The sequence below is a fragment of the Capricornis sumatraensis genome, chromosome 3 (genome assembly GCF_032405125.1).
Source record: "Capricornis sumatraensis isolate serow.1 chromosome 3, serow.2, whole genome shotgun sequence".
In the NCBI taxonomy this organism is placed as follows: Eukaryota; Metazoa; Chordata; class Mammalia; order Artiodactyla; family Bovidae; genus Capricornis; species Capricornis sumatraensis.
In genome coordinates this window covers 140,583,334-140,598,043 of record NC_091071.1, presented here as the reverse complement: position 1 = coordinate 140,598,043, position 14,710 = coordinate 140,583,334, and the positions used below count along the sequence as shown (strand labels likewise).

At 41.9% G+C, this 14,710-nt stretch overlaps 1 protein-coding gene and 1 long non-coding RNA gene across 3 annotated transcripts in view; one reads left to right on the top strand and one right to left on the bottom strand.

Moving 5' to 3' along the window:
* Positions 1 to 14,710, top strand: part of PLEKHM3 (pleckstrin homology domain containing M3) — a 180,314-nt gene that overhangs the window by 150,512 nt on the left and 15,092 nt on the right. The gene's annotated exons all lie outside the window — the stretch shown is intronic.
* The window catches only part of LOC138076710 (uncharacterized), a 40,995-nt gene continuing 30,375 nt past the window's right edge, over positions 4,091 to 14,710 (bottom strand). The window contains exon 3 of one of the 2 annotated variants that reach the window (XR_011144686.1): positions 4,091 to 4,204. This is a non-coding gene — a long non-coding RNA (uncharacterized lncRNA). Of the gene's footprint in view, positions 4,205 to 9,430; positions 9,535 to 14,710 lie in introns of those variants that run through there. The other variant, XR_011144687.1, reaches the window with a different exon arrangement.

Here is a 14,710-nt window from a genome sequence, read left to right as displayed (position 1 = left end):
ATGTCAATTCATGTGGTCCATCCAAAAACAGAATATACATTCTTCTCAAGCTCACGTGGAATATTTACTAAGAGAGAGATCACATTCTGGGCCATTAAACCTATCTGGACAAATTTTAAAGAATAGAATTTATACAAAGTATGGTCTCAGACCATAATGAAATTAAACTATAATCAGTATTAGAAAGATACCTGCAAAATACCCAAATATTTTAAAATTAACAATATACCTTTAAATAACATGAGTTTATAACACGTTCACTTAAAAATCTACACATGGGTATTTATAGCAGCTTTATTCCTAATTGCCCCAAATTGGAAACAACCAAGTTGTTCTTTACTAAGTGGATGGATAAAGAAACTCTGGTTTATCCATATAGTGCAGTATTATTCAGGGATAAAAGAAATGAGCTATTATGCCTCAAAAGGACATGGAGGAAACTTAAATGCATATTATTGAGTGAAAGAAGCCAATCTGAAAAAGTTACTTACTGTATGACTCCAAGTATGTGACATTCTGAAAAAGGCAAAACTATACAGACAAGTGGAGAAGGAAATGGCAACCCACTCCAGTACTCTTGCCTAGAAAATTCCATGGATGGAGGAGCCTGGTGGGCTACAGTCCATGGGGTCACAAAGAGTCAGACACGACTGAGTGACTTCATGACGATGACATGATACAGACAATAAGAAAATCAGTGATTACCAGGGTCTTGAGAGGGGGTAGAGAGGAATGAATAGGTGAAGCACAGGAAATTTGGGGGCAATGAGATTATTCTATATGATTTTGTAATAGTGCATACATGACTTTATACATTTGTCAAAATTCATAGAACCGTACAACACAGGATAACTCTTTATTTTAAACTGTGGACTTCAGTTAATAATATACCAATATTGGTTCATTAATTGTAACAAACTACTACACTAATGCAAGATGTTGATAATCGGGAAGACTGGAGATCAGTCATAATATGGGAACTCTGTACTACCTACTCAGTTTTCCTATAAATCTGAACCTTGAAAATGTTGTCATTTAGCTGCTAAGTTGTGTCCAACTCTTGGGACCTTGTGTACTATAGCCTGCCAGGTTCCTGTGTCCATGGGATTTCCCAGGCAAACACCAGAGCAGGTTGCCATTTCCATCTCTAGGGTATTTTCCTGACCAAGGGATCAAACCCACATCTCCTGTGTTAGCAGGTGGATTCTTTACTGGGGAGCCACCAGGGAAGCCCTCTCCCAAAAAACAAAACCTGTTAAAACAGTTCATTCAGCAGAATATTTGGCTCAAAGGTCAAAGGTGAAAAGTTTTAATAAACTTTATTAGAACAACTTTAGATTTACAGAAAAATCACAAAGATAGTACAGAAAATTCCCTTATATTCCATACCCAGTTTTCACTATTAACATCCTACATTAGTACATTTGTTACAATTCATGAACCAATATTGATATACAATTATTAGCTAAAATCCATAGTTTTTTTTTTTTCTCTGATTTCCTTTGTTTCTACCTAGTCATCTTTTCTGTTCCAGAATATCACATTACATTTAATTGCTTCATCATCCTCTGCTTCGTGGTGGTGCCAGTCTTTCAGACTTTGTTTTCATGGCCTTGACAGGTTTGCAGGGTACTGGTCAGGAATTTTGTACAGTCCTTCTATTGGGACATACTTGTTGTCTTATGATTATACCAGGTTCTATGGGTTTGGGAGGAAGAACAAAGGGGTAGTGTCATTTTCATCATGATTTGCATCATGATATCATATCATGGGTACATACTATGAACATGACGGATCACTATAGTGTTCGTGTCTCCACTTCAAAGTTACTCGTCCCCCGGCCCCCACTCCCATCTCCTTTTTATCCTTTCCTTCTGGAAGGCAGTATGTTCAACCCATACTTAAGCAGTGGGGACTTATATGAGTGGAATATGTACAAAGTCATTTGGAATTCTTCTGCCTAAAGAGATTTGTTTCTTCTTTCCCATTTATTTTTTCAATTATTTATTCATATCAGTATGGACTCATACATACTTATTTTATGTGTGTGTGTGAGTCCCTCAGTTGTGTCCGACTCTTTGTGACCCCATGGACTGTAGCCCACCAGGCTTCTCTGTCCATGGAATTCTCCAGGCAAGAATACTAGAGTAAGTTGCCATTTCCTTCTCCAGGGGATCAAACCTGGGTCTCCTGCATTGCAGGCAGATTCTTTACCATCTGAGCCACCAGGGAGCTCAAAATAAATAAAATAAATAAAAAGTATTTATTTTGCACTCTGGGTTATCCAAAAAATAACTTACTTGTGTTACTCAAACCGTTCCAGTTTTAACCATTTAACTCTCAGTTGGCTCCTGTGTCCCCTCGGCATATCATAGCGATTATGCGGGTTTTGGTGTTGAGCAGTTCCTTACTTTCTAGCAGTGCTCCCAGCTCATCTTATGTAATTCCTGCCCTAATCGTAGAAGCAGCCATTTCTTCAGGGGGCCCTGTTTCCTTTTTAATAGAGAATATTAGAAACCAAAATCAGGGTGCTGGGGTACACACACGTTTAAAGCCCTCAGTCTCGGTACTTGTCTCTTGCAGGGCAGAGTTGCTTCTCTCTCACTGCACATCTGAATCTCCTGTGAGATCTGGCTTCTTTAAATCCCCAGAATCTGTATCTTCAAAGACTCCCCATGTGATTCTGAGTCACATGCAGGAGAAAGAACCCCTCCTCTAAGATACCTATCGTCATGATCCAAGATGCTGGATTCTCACAACCAAAATGACCACATTAGCACGGCCATGGGCTCATAAGGCCTTTACCCTGTAGGAAGGAATACAGTCGGAATCCTCTGTTTCTCCCTTAGTCAGATTCAGTTCCCTTTATTTGCTTGCACAGATGTCTGAGTCTGAAGGAGCACTGAGCCTTCCTGGAATTCCAGGTTCATAATACTTTCCAGGAACCTGCCGAGCTTTCTCATGGTGTTCAATTTCCTCTTAAACGCTAGGAGTGGGTTGTACACGTCAATGGAAAAGGACAAACAGAAACCCTAATAAAAGATTTACTGAAGGAAAACTGTAATCAGAAATAGAGTTGCAGATTTAAAACATATCTATAAAGATGTACTAAGTAAAGGTGGCGCTAGTGGTAAAGAATCCACCTGCCAATGCAGGAGGCACAAGAGACCCAGGTTCAATCCCTGGGTCAGGAAGATCCTCTGGAGAAGGAAATAGCAGTTCACTCCAGTATTCTTGCCTGAAAAATTCTATGGACAAAAGCCTGGAAGACTACAGTCCATAGGGTCACAAAGCATTGAACACAACTGAACACATACACATACATAAATAAAAATAAATTTGAATAGTGGGATAAATTTTAAAATCTATGTGTAACTGAAATCTTTACAGATGAAGTGATGATAAATCAGATTTGCTGCAAAATAATCTGATGGTGGGAGGGAGAAGATAAATATAGATAAATGAGATAATCATTGGTGATAGGTATTGGTGATAGGTGATAGGTATGCAGGGATTTATTATACTATCCTCTCTACTTTCTGAATATGTTTGACATTTTCCATAGTAAAATATGTTTTAAAAATCTATATGTGAAAATCCTAGAAATTTAGTTTTAGTGAAATTGTTTCCACATACATATCTAAACCATCTGGCTAAATCCAGCACCCCTGTGCCCTCAGAACTATATTTAATATCCTTTCAGACCCAACTATCATGTGAACAACATAATTACAATTCAGTAAAGAACATTCCACAAGCATTAGAACTACTCATTCCTTCAATAAATGATTCACTGAGCATATTATGTTTGTGCACTGGGCTGGGTTCTGGAGACACAAAGTGAACCCGGCATGCTCCTTGCTCACAAATAGTTGACAGTCTTCAGTAAGAGACAGACAAGCCACCATGCAGTTGCGTTCACATGTGGGAGGAGCCACCGTAGAGGGGGTCGACCTGGGGTTCCACTAAGGGGAATGACATGCATTGTGAGTAGAAAGATGTTCCACAATTTCTAAACAGAGGAGAAAACTCCATGTTGAGCTCTAAAGCACTGATTCATGCACTTCAGTATCAGCGTATACCTGGTTCTAACGTGCTCATTTGATTATGGCCATCTGTCGCCTGGACTTCCCAGGTGGCTCAGCGGTAAAGAATCTGCTTGCCAATCCAGAAGACGTGGCTTCGATCCCTGGATCGGGAATATCTGCTTGAAAAGGAAATGACAACCCATTCCAGTATTCTTGCTGGAAAATTCCATGGACAGAGGAGCCTGGCGGGCTAGTCTATGGAGTCACAAAAGAGTTGGACACGACTTGGTGATTAAACAACATTATCAAACACTGGTCAACTCTTAAGGCTTTCTCTTCCTTATTAAATGAATTGTTCTGCAGAAGGAAACTTCACAAATGTGTAATTTAGAAATAAAACCCTAGTATTAATTTTTAGAACAGCACCTCTGGCTGACATAGCCACTATTCTGGGCTTGTAGGGGAATCGCACTAGTACTTACTAGTGCCAGCAGTGTTCATATCTCATCATTTAATTCTTCTACCAGTCCTCTGAGGAAGTATTGTTACCTCCATTTTTATAATGAGGAAACCTAGTTTCAGAGGAGGCAATTAACTTGGCCCAAGAGATAAAGCCAAAACGTGAAGCCAGATATATCTGACTCTAAAATTTGTGCTTTTTTCATTGTACATCACTGTTTTTTCTGTACTTATAGTCTTCAAACTGTTTTTGCAGCATACCCTCTAAAAGAAATTTGAAAATCGTAATAACCTGTTATTAAAGAAATCTCTCCGCAAAACTGTTCTTTACAATTTTCCCTTTATTTGCCAACCTGGATTTTTTTTTTTTTTTAATACTTGGAGCAGTGAGCTGCAGTTAGATTGGGCTAGGGGAAAGCTCTGCCTTTGTTTTGTGAAGTGGCCAAAGGGCTATCCTGAGGGGGAGGGGGAGCTGGGGAAGGGGACCACAGCCAGGCTTCCAGCTCTGTGCAGCCGGGGCAGGCCATGTTCAGCTGGGGGTACCTGTGGAATGAGGGCCTGCCTTTATCAGGTTAAGGAAGGCACATCCCAGATTAAATACATACCTGTCTCCTTTAAATAGGAAAACATGGAAATCCAGGTTGCAAGATTTTGAATACAGTAGGAAGATCCAGAACCACAAAACTGCTTTACTTGAGCCTAATCCAGCATTTACCCCTGTAGAAGACTGAAAAGAGAGCTCAGCTCTAGGAGAGAGGGACCTTCTATGGAAACAATGGTCCAGGTCTACATCCTGAGGAAGCAGGAATGACAAAACACAGCCTTCTTGATGGAGAATAAGAAATAAGGGCTCTAACTTCTCAGAAAGACAAATCAGAAGATTAGACCGATAACAGCCCTAAGATGTAAGGGAAAGCAATCAGTATAAAAGCAAAAAAGTCACATAAAACCACAGAATGACCCAGAACTTAGATTGTTTTTTTTTTTTATCCTAAAATTACCTTCTATCCAGCTTTCTTTCCAATATCTCTGCATATCACTGATCTTCTTTTGTTACTAAGGACAGAGTGCTGCTAAGGAGGCCAGTCCTCAATCTTGAAATGTATAAATGCTTCCTCTTAGATAATACTCTGCATGCGTTTTAACATAAGACTTACAAAATATACCAGCTATCATAAATCAGTTCCATCCTTTCAATCTGATCCATTCAGCCATGTTGAATTTTTCATGTCACAGACAAGCCATCCCCACAGGTTTTCCAGTATGGAAAACATTGCACTTTAAGATTTAATGACCCCACTCCCATTTGGGGCTGTATTTAGATATGAAGTGGGCTTCCCTGGTGGCTTAGATGGTAAAGAATCTGCCTGCAGTGCAGGAAAAGAAGAAAGAAAGTGAAGTCACTCAGTCATGTCTGACCCTGTGACCCCATGGACTATAGCCTGCCAGCCTCCTCCATCCGTGGGATTTTTCAGGCAAGAGTACTGGAATAGGTTGCCATTTCTTTCTGCAGAGGATCTTCCTGACCCAGGGATCAAACCCGGGTCTGCCACATTGCAGGCAGACTCTTTACCATCTGAGCCACAAGGGAAGCTCCAGTTCAATCCCTGGGTTGGGAAGATCCTCTGGAGAAGGAAATAGCTACCCACTTCAGTGTTCCTGCCTGGAGAATTCCATGGACAGAGGAGCCCGACAGGCTACAGTCCATAGGGTGGCTCAGTTGGATACAACTGAGCAATTAACATTTTGATTTTCACTTTCACTTTTGATGTAGAGTACTATAAGAACATTATACATTAATACATGAATTTGGTTTCCCTCGTAGCTCAGTCAGTAAAGAATCTGCCTGCAATGCAGAAGACCCCAGTTCCATTCCTGGACCAGGAAGATCCCCTGGAGAAGGAAATGGCAACCCACTCCAGTACTCTTGCCTAGAGAATCCCATGGACAGAGGAGCCTGGCAGGCTACAGTCCACGGTGTCTCAACGGTCAGGTATGACTTAGTGACTAAACCACCACCACATGAATTTGGTGGGTTTCATATAGTAAGCATCCATAACTATTTACTCTTTGGTTCAGCTCTCCCAAGTATGTTATATGTGTTCATTAAGAACACTGACAGAGCTTTTTTAAAAAACTGATTAGTTCAGTTCAGTTCAGTCACTCAGTCATGTCCGACTCTTTGTGACCCCATGGACTGCAGCACGCCAGGCCTTCCTGTCCATCGCCAACTCCCAGATTTTACTCAAACTCATGTCCATTGAGTCGGTGATGCCATCCAGGCATCTCATCCTCTGTCATCCCCTTCTCCTCCTGCCTTTAATCTTTCCCAGCATCAGGGTCTTTTCAAATGAGTCAGTTCTTTGCATCAGGTGACCAAAATATTGGAGTTTCAGCTTCAGCATCAGTCCTTCCAATGAATATTCAGGACTGATCTCCTTTAGGATGGACTGGTTGGATCTCCTTGCAGTCCAAGGGACTCTCAAGAGTCTTCTCCAACACCACAGTTCAAAATCATCAATTCTTCGGCATTCAGCTTTCTTTATAGTCCAGCTCTCACATCCATACACGACTACTGGAAAAACCACAGCTTTGACTAGACGGACCTTTGTTGGCAAAGTAATGTCTCTGCTTTTGACTATGCTGTCTAGGTTGGTCATAACTTTTCTTCCAAGGAGCAAGTATCTTTTAATTTCATGGCTGCAGTCACCATCTGCAGTAATTAGTTAAGAGAATTTATAATACTGGCACTAAGTGAAAAAAGTCAGACAGGGAAAGACAGATATTGTATGATATCACCTATAATGTGGGATCTAAAAAAGCAAACTCATAGGTAGAACAGATTAGCAGTTATCAGAGGTGGGGGGTATGGAGTGGGCAAAATGAGTTAAGGGGGTCAAAGGTACAGATTTCCGTTTATAAGATGAATACTGTATAGCGTGGTGGTGGCGGCAGCAGCAGGTTTAGTCGCTATGTCATGTCTGACTCTTTGCGACCCTGTGGACTATAGCCCACCAGACTCCTCTGTCCTTGGAATTTTGAAGTCAAGAATGCTGGAGTAGTTTGCCATTTCCTCCTCCAGGAGATCTTCCCAATCCAGAGATTGAATTGGAAATAGCAATACTATATCATATATTTGAAAGTTGCTAAGAGAATATATCTTAAAAGTTCTCAGCACAAGAAAAAAAAATTGTGACTAAGTGAGGTGATGGAATTAGCTAAACTTACTGTGGTGATCATTTTGCAACATGTATCTATATCGAATTATCATGTTGTATGCCTGAAACGAATGCAATATTATATGTTAACTATATCTCAATAAACCTGGGAAAAAATACTTATGAAGCTAGAGGAGCATTGGGCTTCCCTATTTGCTCAGTCAATAAAGAATCTGCCTGCAATGCAGGAGACCCAGGTTCAACCCCTGGGTTGGGAAGATCCTCTGGAGAAAGGAATGGCTACTCACTCCAGTATTCTTGCCTGGAGAATCCCATGGACAGAGGAGCCTGGCAAGCTACAGTCTATGGGGTTGCAAAGAGTCAGACATGACTGAATGACTAACACTCAGAGGAGCATAGTTTAAGTCTGAAGTAACACTGCAGCTTTCTACATAAGGTTGAAGCAGCTGATCTATCATTTCAAGTATTTCTCTGGCGTGAGTGTTGGCCTAGGGAGAGTGATGACATGCCCTTGTCCTCAAGGCATCCCCAAGCATGTGTTCTTCCTGTGTTAGGGCATCTGCAGCTCACTGGTTATTCTTCTAAAAGGGTAACATATTTTGTTAAAGCACTAGGGACTTGGAGAAGCAGACTGAGTGTTAGCTAGTAGTTAGCAACTTCCTACTCTCCTTCAAGAAACCACGATTGCACACAGGACCCTGAACTTACCAACACCAAACTCTTACCGGTTGAGTTAACATACTCTGACACCACATCCAGTCTGCACACATTCACAGAACATTTCCTACATTTGTCTATTGAGAACAAACACTGGCCGAATGGAACAGCCCAGAGTGAATGAGTTTCTAAGAGGTCTTATCCTCTTTTTCATTTTCAAAATCTATTTTGTCAGGTTGTGCTATGTTTAGTCGCTCAGTGGTGTCTCTTTGTGACCCCATGGACTGTAGCCTGCCAGGCTCCTCCCTCCATGGGGATTTTCCAGGCAAAATACTAGAGCGGGTTGCCATGCCCTCCTCCAGGAAATCTTCCCAACCCAGGGATAGAACCCAGGTCTCCCACATTGCAGGCAGATTCTTTGCTGTTTGAGCCACCTGGCAAGCCCTTTGTCAGATTAGCTTACAGAAGCAAAAAAAAAAAAAGTCTCCTAAAGAATTCAGTTCAAGCCCCATCACTTTCATCCATTTTGGCCAAACTCCAGAAATGTCTAGCTTGTACTGAAGAGTGCAGGGACTCCTCCCAACACCTTGACCTCTGGAATTGGCCTTTGTCATTTTGCATCTCATTGCAATTCACATCATCCTGCCCCTGAGGACCTGAACTTGTTGGGGCATGGACTTTGTTCTTTGTCTCGGCACCCTCTGCCCTTCTTTAAGCTTCATAAAGACGTGAAGCTTCAAGTAACTAACTGTAGTCCAACCTTTAAAAGGTTTGTTTAAAAATAGAGAAAGAAAACTGCTTTATTATGAAGTATAAAATTACTTCTTCACACAGAAGATGCTGAGATGGGCAATTCTTAGCACAACTTCAACAGTCCATTAAGAGCTGCGTTTCCCACTGCCCTAGTTTCCTTTGATTTGTTCATGGACGGTAACTGTGGAGATGGCTTTGCCTAAGTTGCCACTTAACGTGCCTAGAAAATTATCAAACTCTGAATCTGTCAGCGACCTTACAAAGGCTCTTCCATTTTTCTGGGCAACCCATTAGAGTTTTGTCATTTCGTGAAAGAGAGTCTCACGTTTGGGCAGGAATCTTTTGGTGGGAGTCAGGGGAGTAGAAGAAAACTCCGCAGGAGGAGGCGGGAGCACCACGCAGACGCTGGGCTTCCCTTGTAGCTTCCTATTTGCTCAGCCTTCAGTTTCTGTGAGTCCCTGCACAAACAGACCAAATACCTGGATTATGCCCTCATCTGGACTCGAATACACATATATTACATACCCTTTTTTCACTAATCAGCCTGACACATTCCTCTGTTGGTAAATGGTTCCAAAACAAACACTGTCGGTGCACCTAATTAGCAGGTTCCTGGGCTGTGCTTGGCAGTCCTGTTACATCCTGTTCAACAATAGGGAACAACAGCCTTGGCTGAGTCGGCTGTTAGGGAGGGAATAGCTTCCCCCCAATGCATATACGCTTTTTTAATGATATTTCCTTTCTGTGGCTTTTCTTGGGACGCAGCCACTCAGCAAGTATTGTAATGAGGTGTGGGATTCTCCCAGCAGCTCGGGGGAATTTGGACTCCTCCTCGTAGGTGCCTTTGCTCAGGAACCAATGGTTGGCATCTGCTTGACGTTTCTCTCTCTCTCTCTATTCTCTCTCCCTCTCTCTCTCTCTCCCTCTGGTGTTGAAGAAGAGCATATTAAGGAACTTTCTCCATAGTTCTCTAACTCCCCTGCCTGCGTTCTAGAATCAAAACTAACAAAGGTGGAAGGACCCGTAGAGACCATGTCAACATTTTTAGCGTAGAAACACTGAAGCCCAGAGAGCGTACAGATTTTGTGAGGGGCAGAAGAAGGAGACTGACTTACAAGATGGAATTCTGCCCCACTTAGGCTACATGACTGCCTGCTCTTCGGTGTATTTATCGAGTGAGTAAAGGTTCTCCTTGATAAAAACTGGAGCACAATGCTCGTTTTTTTCAGCTTTTAAACTTTGGTCAAAGAGTAACTTGGTAAATAACATTTCACCTTGGCCTCGTGGCTCCTATATTCACACATTGAAATGTTTCGGAACGTCTGCTGATACAGGCAAGACTTTTGTGTAATCCTCAGGGCTGACCTGACCCTTTATGCCATTAAGCCACTTGATAAATACCATGCATTTGTAAATACAATCCTAGCTGGTGAGACCGCTATTGTTTTTTGAAACCATTTGGTCACTTGAATAGATTGGCTGTTGTCTCCCCCAGACACATTTCTTACCAAGTATCTAGTTACGTGTCTGGTTAATATTGTGTTAATCATCTTCTCTCTAAGCATTTCAGTTAACCTAATTTTTTGTGGTTTGGAGTGGGGGTAAGTTATTAAACTCCTGTTTTACCTTTTCAACTGTAAAATTGATTGATGTTCATTATAGAAAATGCTTAAAGTACATAAAAATATAATGAAGAGAATTCTCCATACCCATGTATGCATATGTATTTTTTAGTAAAACTGAGATTGCATCCAGTCTTTTTATCACATCATAGTAGAACCAGGAAAATAGTCGTGTTTAACCTATATGTTTTCACTAATGGGTAATTTTACAGGAAAAAAAATGTAACTGGCTCTAAAATTGTGAAGATCCATTTAATAAATAGAGGCAGGCTAGTGCCTGGAAAATCCCATGGACGGAGGAGCCTGGAAGGCTGCAGTCCATGGGGTTGCTGAGAGTTGGACACGACTCAGTGACTTCACTTTCACTTTTCACTTTCATCCATTGGAGAAGGAAATGGCAACCCACTCCAGTATTCTTGCCTGGAGAATCCCAGGGATGGCGGAGCCTGGTGGGCTGCCATCTATGGGGTCGCACAGAGTCAGACACAAGTGAAGCGACTTAGCAGCAGCAGTCCTCAGAAAAATCACTGGACTGATGACTTGAAAGTCTAGATGTCATTCCTAACTCAGTTGCTTTGTGACCTTCAACAAGCCTTCCCCTACCCCTCTACATAGCAGGCATATGACACTGTTTTAAGCTCTTATTGACGAAAGAAGTAAGCTCGTGAGAGCTTTACTTCAGGTCCATTTTGTACTAGTCTCTTGATAGTTTGTCATGATGTTTTCAGGGAAGTTGATGCTTTTTTTTAATACAATTCACCCAAAGGGATTAAGATATAAATTCAAATGTTGACTCAGTCCACCATTTAGAAATAATGTAGGATTCTTAAGGGACTCTTGTTTTTCTCACTGCTCCATCCTCTACATCTAGAACAGCACATAGTAAATGCTCAATAAATTATTTATGAATGGAAAGTTTATTTTACTTTGGTTTTTCAAACCCGTACTTACCTATTTTATTTTAAACAGCCTTTAAGCTCATTTCAGGGAATTTGCCTAGTTAAGTGTAGACATGGCCAAGATATCTGACTTTTATCGAGTGATCGCTAACATTCAACTATATATTAGGGGTAGATGTGTTTTATTGGCCCAGTGGAGCCTTCACTGTCACAGACTTGAGCTTTGCTAAGCTACCCAGGTAACTTAATTTTCAAAGAATCTTTTAGGTCACTTCTTAGTGTGTGCTTTTTTCTTCTCTGTGGGACTGTAAATAAGTAACCTGAATACACAATGGAGAAGAGAAAGAGTATTTACCTTTCCATATAAAAAATGTTGACTTTTCAGACTGAGCAATATGTTTTGAAATGAACTGTTTTTATACTTTAGAATTACAAGAGGTACAATAGTATCTTGGTTTTGTCAGTATATGTTTATGGTGGTTTGAGACTTTTTTCATCCAACTGTAGGAGTACAAATAGTATCCTGTTAAAGTTGTTTTCTTGTTCTTATCTCAGCATCTAACATGCATCATTATATCTTTATTGAATCCTTTCAGGATTTTGAATATTAACCCACTCAATGCTGCAGCAGGAAGCATCTGCCTGTTCCACCTAGAGCTACCATTAGTAATCGTCTGCTTGGTTCCTGATTCTCTCATAGTGCATAAAATAGAGTTAAAGGCGCAGTTCATGGACGATTGCACTCTGTACAAAAGTTGCTCTTTAGACTGAATTGTATCAGAGCATAGAACCTGGGGAGCTTAGCAATCATTTACACATTGCCCCCACACCCTGCAACAGACTCCCCTTCCCCATTCCACTCCACCATCCATGGATGCCAGCATCCCCTGCAATACCATTCCCATAGGTAGTTGGAGATTCAGGCTGTCAAACAGTATGGTATCCTTTCTGCCTCACTGTGTTATCAGCACTTGCCTGAAGTTTGAAGGAGACACAAAGCCTCCTAGGAGGGTGAGGGTGAAAGACTACTCTGTATCCTTAGCTAGCTAGTCTCACTTACTTCTGTTGACGGATGGGGATGGGAGTGGATGCTCTCACCAAACTTAATGGGAAGAACTTTTTTGATGAGAGAACAGGGAAAAAGAGTATTAAAAGAAGTGACTCATAAGACTTCCCTGTTGGTCCAGCGGTTAAGAATCCAGCTTGCAGTGCAGGGGATGCCCGTTCTATCTCTGGCCAGGGAACTAAGCCTGTGCACCGCAACTAGAGTCCACGTGCAAGAGATCCCACGTGACACAACATACGAAGATCCCCTGAGCCCAGACAGCAAATAAATATTTTTTTTAAAAATAATTCATGTGAAAAACAGAAATGCCTTGTATAAAACCAGTAACATAATAGACTGACTTGCAAATAATGAATCAGTGACTGGTTTAAAGACTGCACTGGAAACATTCAGTTCAGTTCAGTCGCTCAGTCGTGTCTGACTCTTTGCAACCCCATGAACCGCAGCATGCCAGGCCTCCCTGTCCATCACCATCTCCCAGAGTTCACTCAGACTCACATCCATCACGTCAGTGATGCCATCCAGCCATCTCATCTTCTGTCACCCCTTCTCCTGTATTCCTTCAGTTCAGTAGCTCAGTTGAGTCCGACTCTTTGTGACCCCATGAATCGCAGCACGCCAGGCCTCCTTGTCCATCACCAACTCCCGGAGTTCACTCAGACTCACATCCATAGAGTCAGCAATGCCATCCAGCCATCTCATCCTCTGTCATCCCCTTCTCCTGCCCCCAATCCCTCCCAGCATCAGAGTCTTTTCCAATGAGTCAAGTCTTCGCATGAGGTGGCCAAAGTACTGGAGCTTCAGCTTTAGCATCATTCCTTCCAAAGAAATCCCAGGGTTGATCTCCTTCAGAATGGACTGGTTGGTTCTCCTTGCAGTCCAAGGGACCCTCAAGAGTCTTCTCCAACACCACAGTTCAAAAGCATCAATTCTTTGGCACTCGGCTTTCTTCATAGTCCAACTCTCACATCCGTACATGACCACTGGAAACATTGGCAGCCACTAATTTGAAGTAAGGTAACTTAGGCTAAAAGATCTAGTTAGGCTTGAACATGGGGAAGCTGAAGTATCTTAAAGCTCTTCTCTAAGAGAGGAGTTGACACATTCTTTTTTTAGAAAGAGGTGGTGGAGAGAAAGGAAATTTAAAAGACTTAGGTAGGAAAGCAGCTTATATCAGTGATTGGGAAGAAAAACTTCAGAATTGAGAATGAAGAAACAAGCAGAATTTCCCTGGGAAGACAAGGGGTGGAGTTGGGTAGGGTGACATTAGGGTGGAAGAGTGAAGCCTGAGTTAGCCTGAGGGATGGCATGATTTTCATGCAGTCAGAAAGAGGCACCAGCCCAGGGGCTAAGGGACACTAGTGATGTGAATGTCAAAGCAGCAAGCATGAAAGGTGACTTTTCCCTTCCTCCTCTTTTCTGAGAGTTACATAAGGTCCACTGTTTAGAAGAGAGAGACCTGGGACTTCCCTGCTGGTCCAATGGTTAAAACTCTTTGCTTCCAGTGTTGGAGCTCAGGCTCAATCCCTGGTCAGGGAAGTAAGATCTCACATGCTGCACAGCACAGCCAAAAAATAAGTACATTTTAAAAAATGAAAAAGAGAGACCTAATTGGGCGAACCCTAATGCTTAGAAGTACCTAAGAGCAGTTCTTAACCCTGTTACCCACCTAACCCCACAAAAGTTTCCTAGCTGTTTTTTTCACTGAGGGGTCTAGAGGGCTTGCCCAAGTCACCTCCCAGAGACACTGAAAGGCTTAGTTATTAGTTAGCAAGCATGTTGTTAACCAGACCTAAGCGAAAGGCACCCACTGGCTTCTCCCAGTGAATGACCACATTGCTCCCCTTGAGAGTTTCCTTTGCTGATATACAACCCTCTAGCCTTCTCCACCCTAGTCCTGTCTTATGAGTGAATATACACAGCGTTGAAAGAAATACAACTTGCAGTGACTTCCTGGTGTCTAATGTGTCTGTTTATTACTTGTGTACATAGTATAACTATTCATAACATTTTTTTATTACTGTGTTATCAGTTTCAGGGGCTCCCC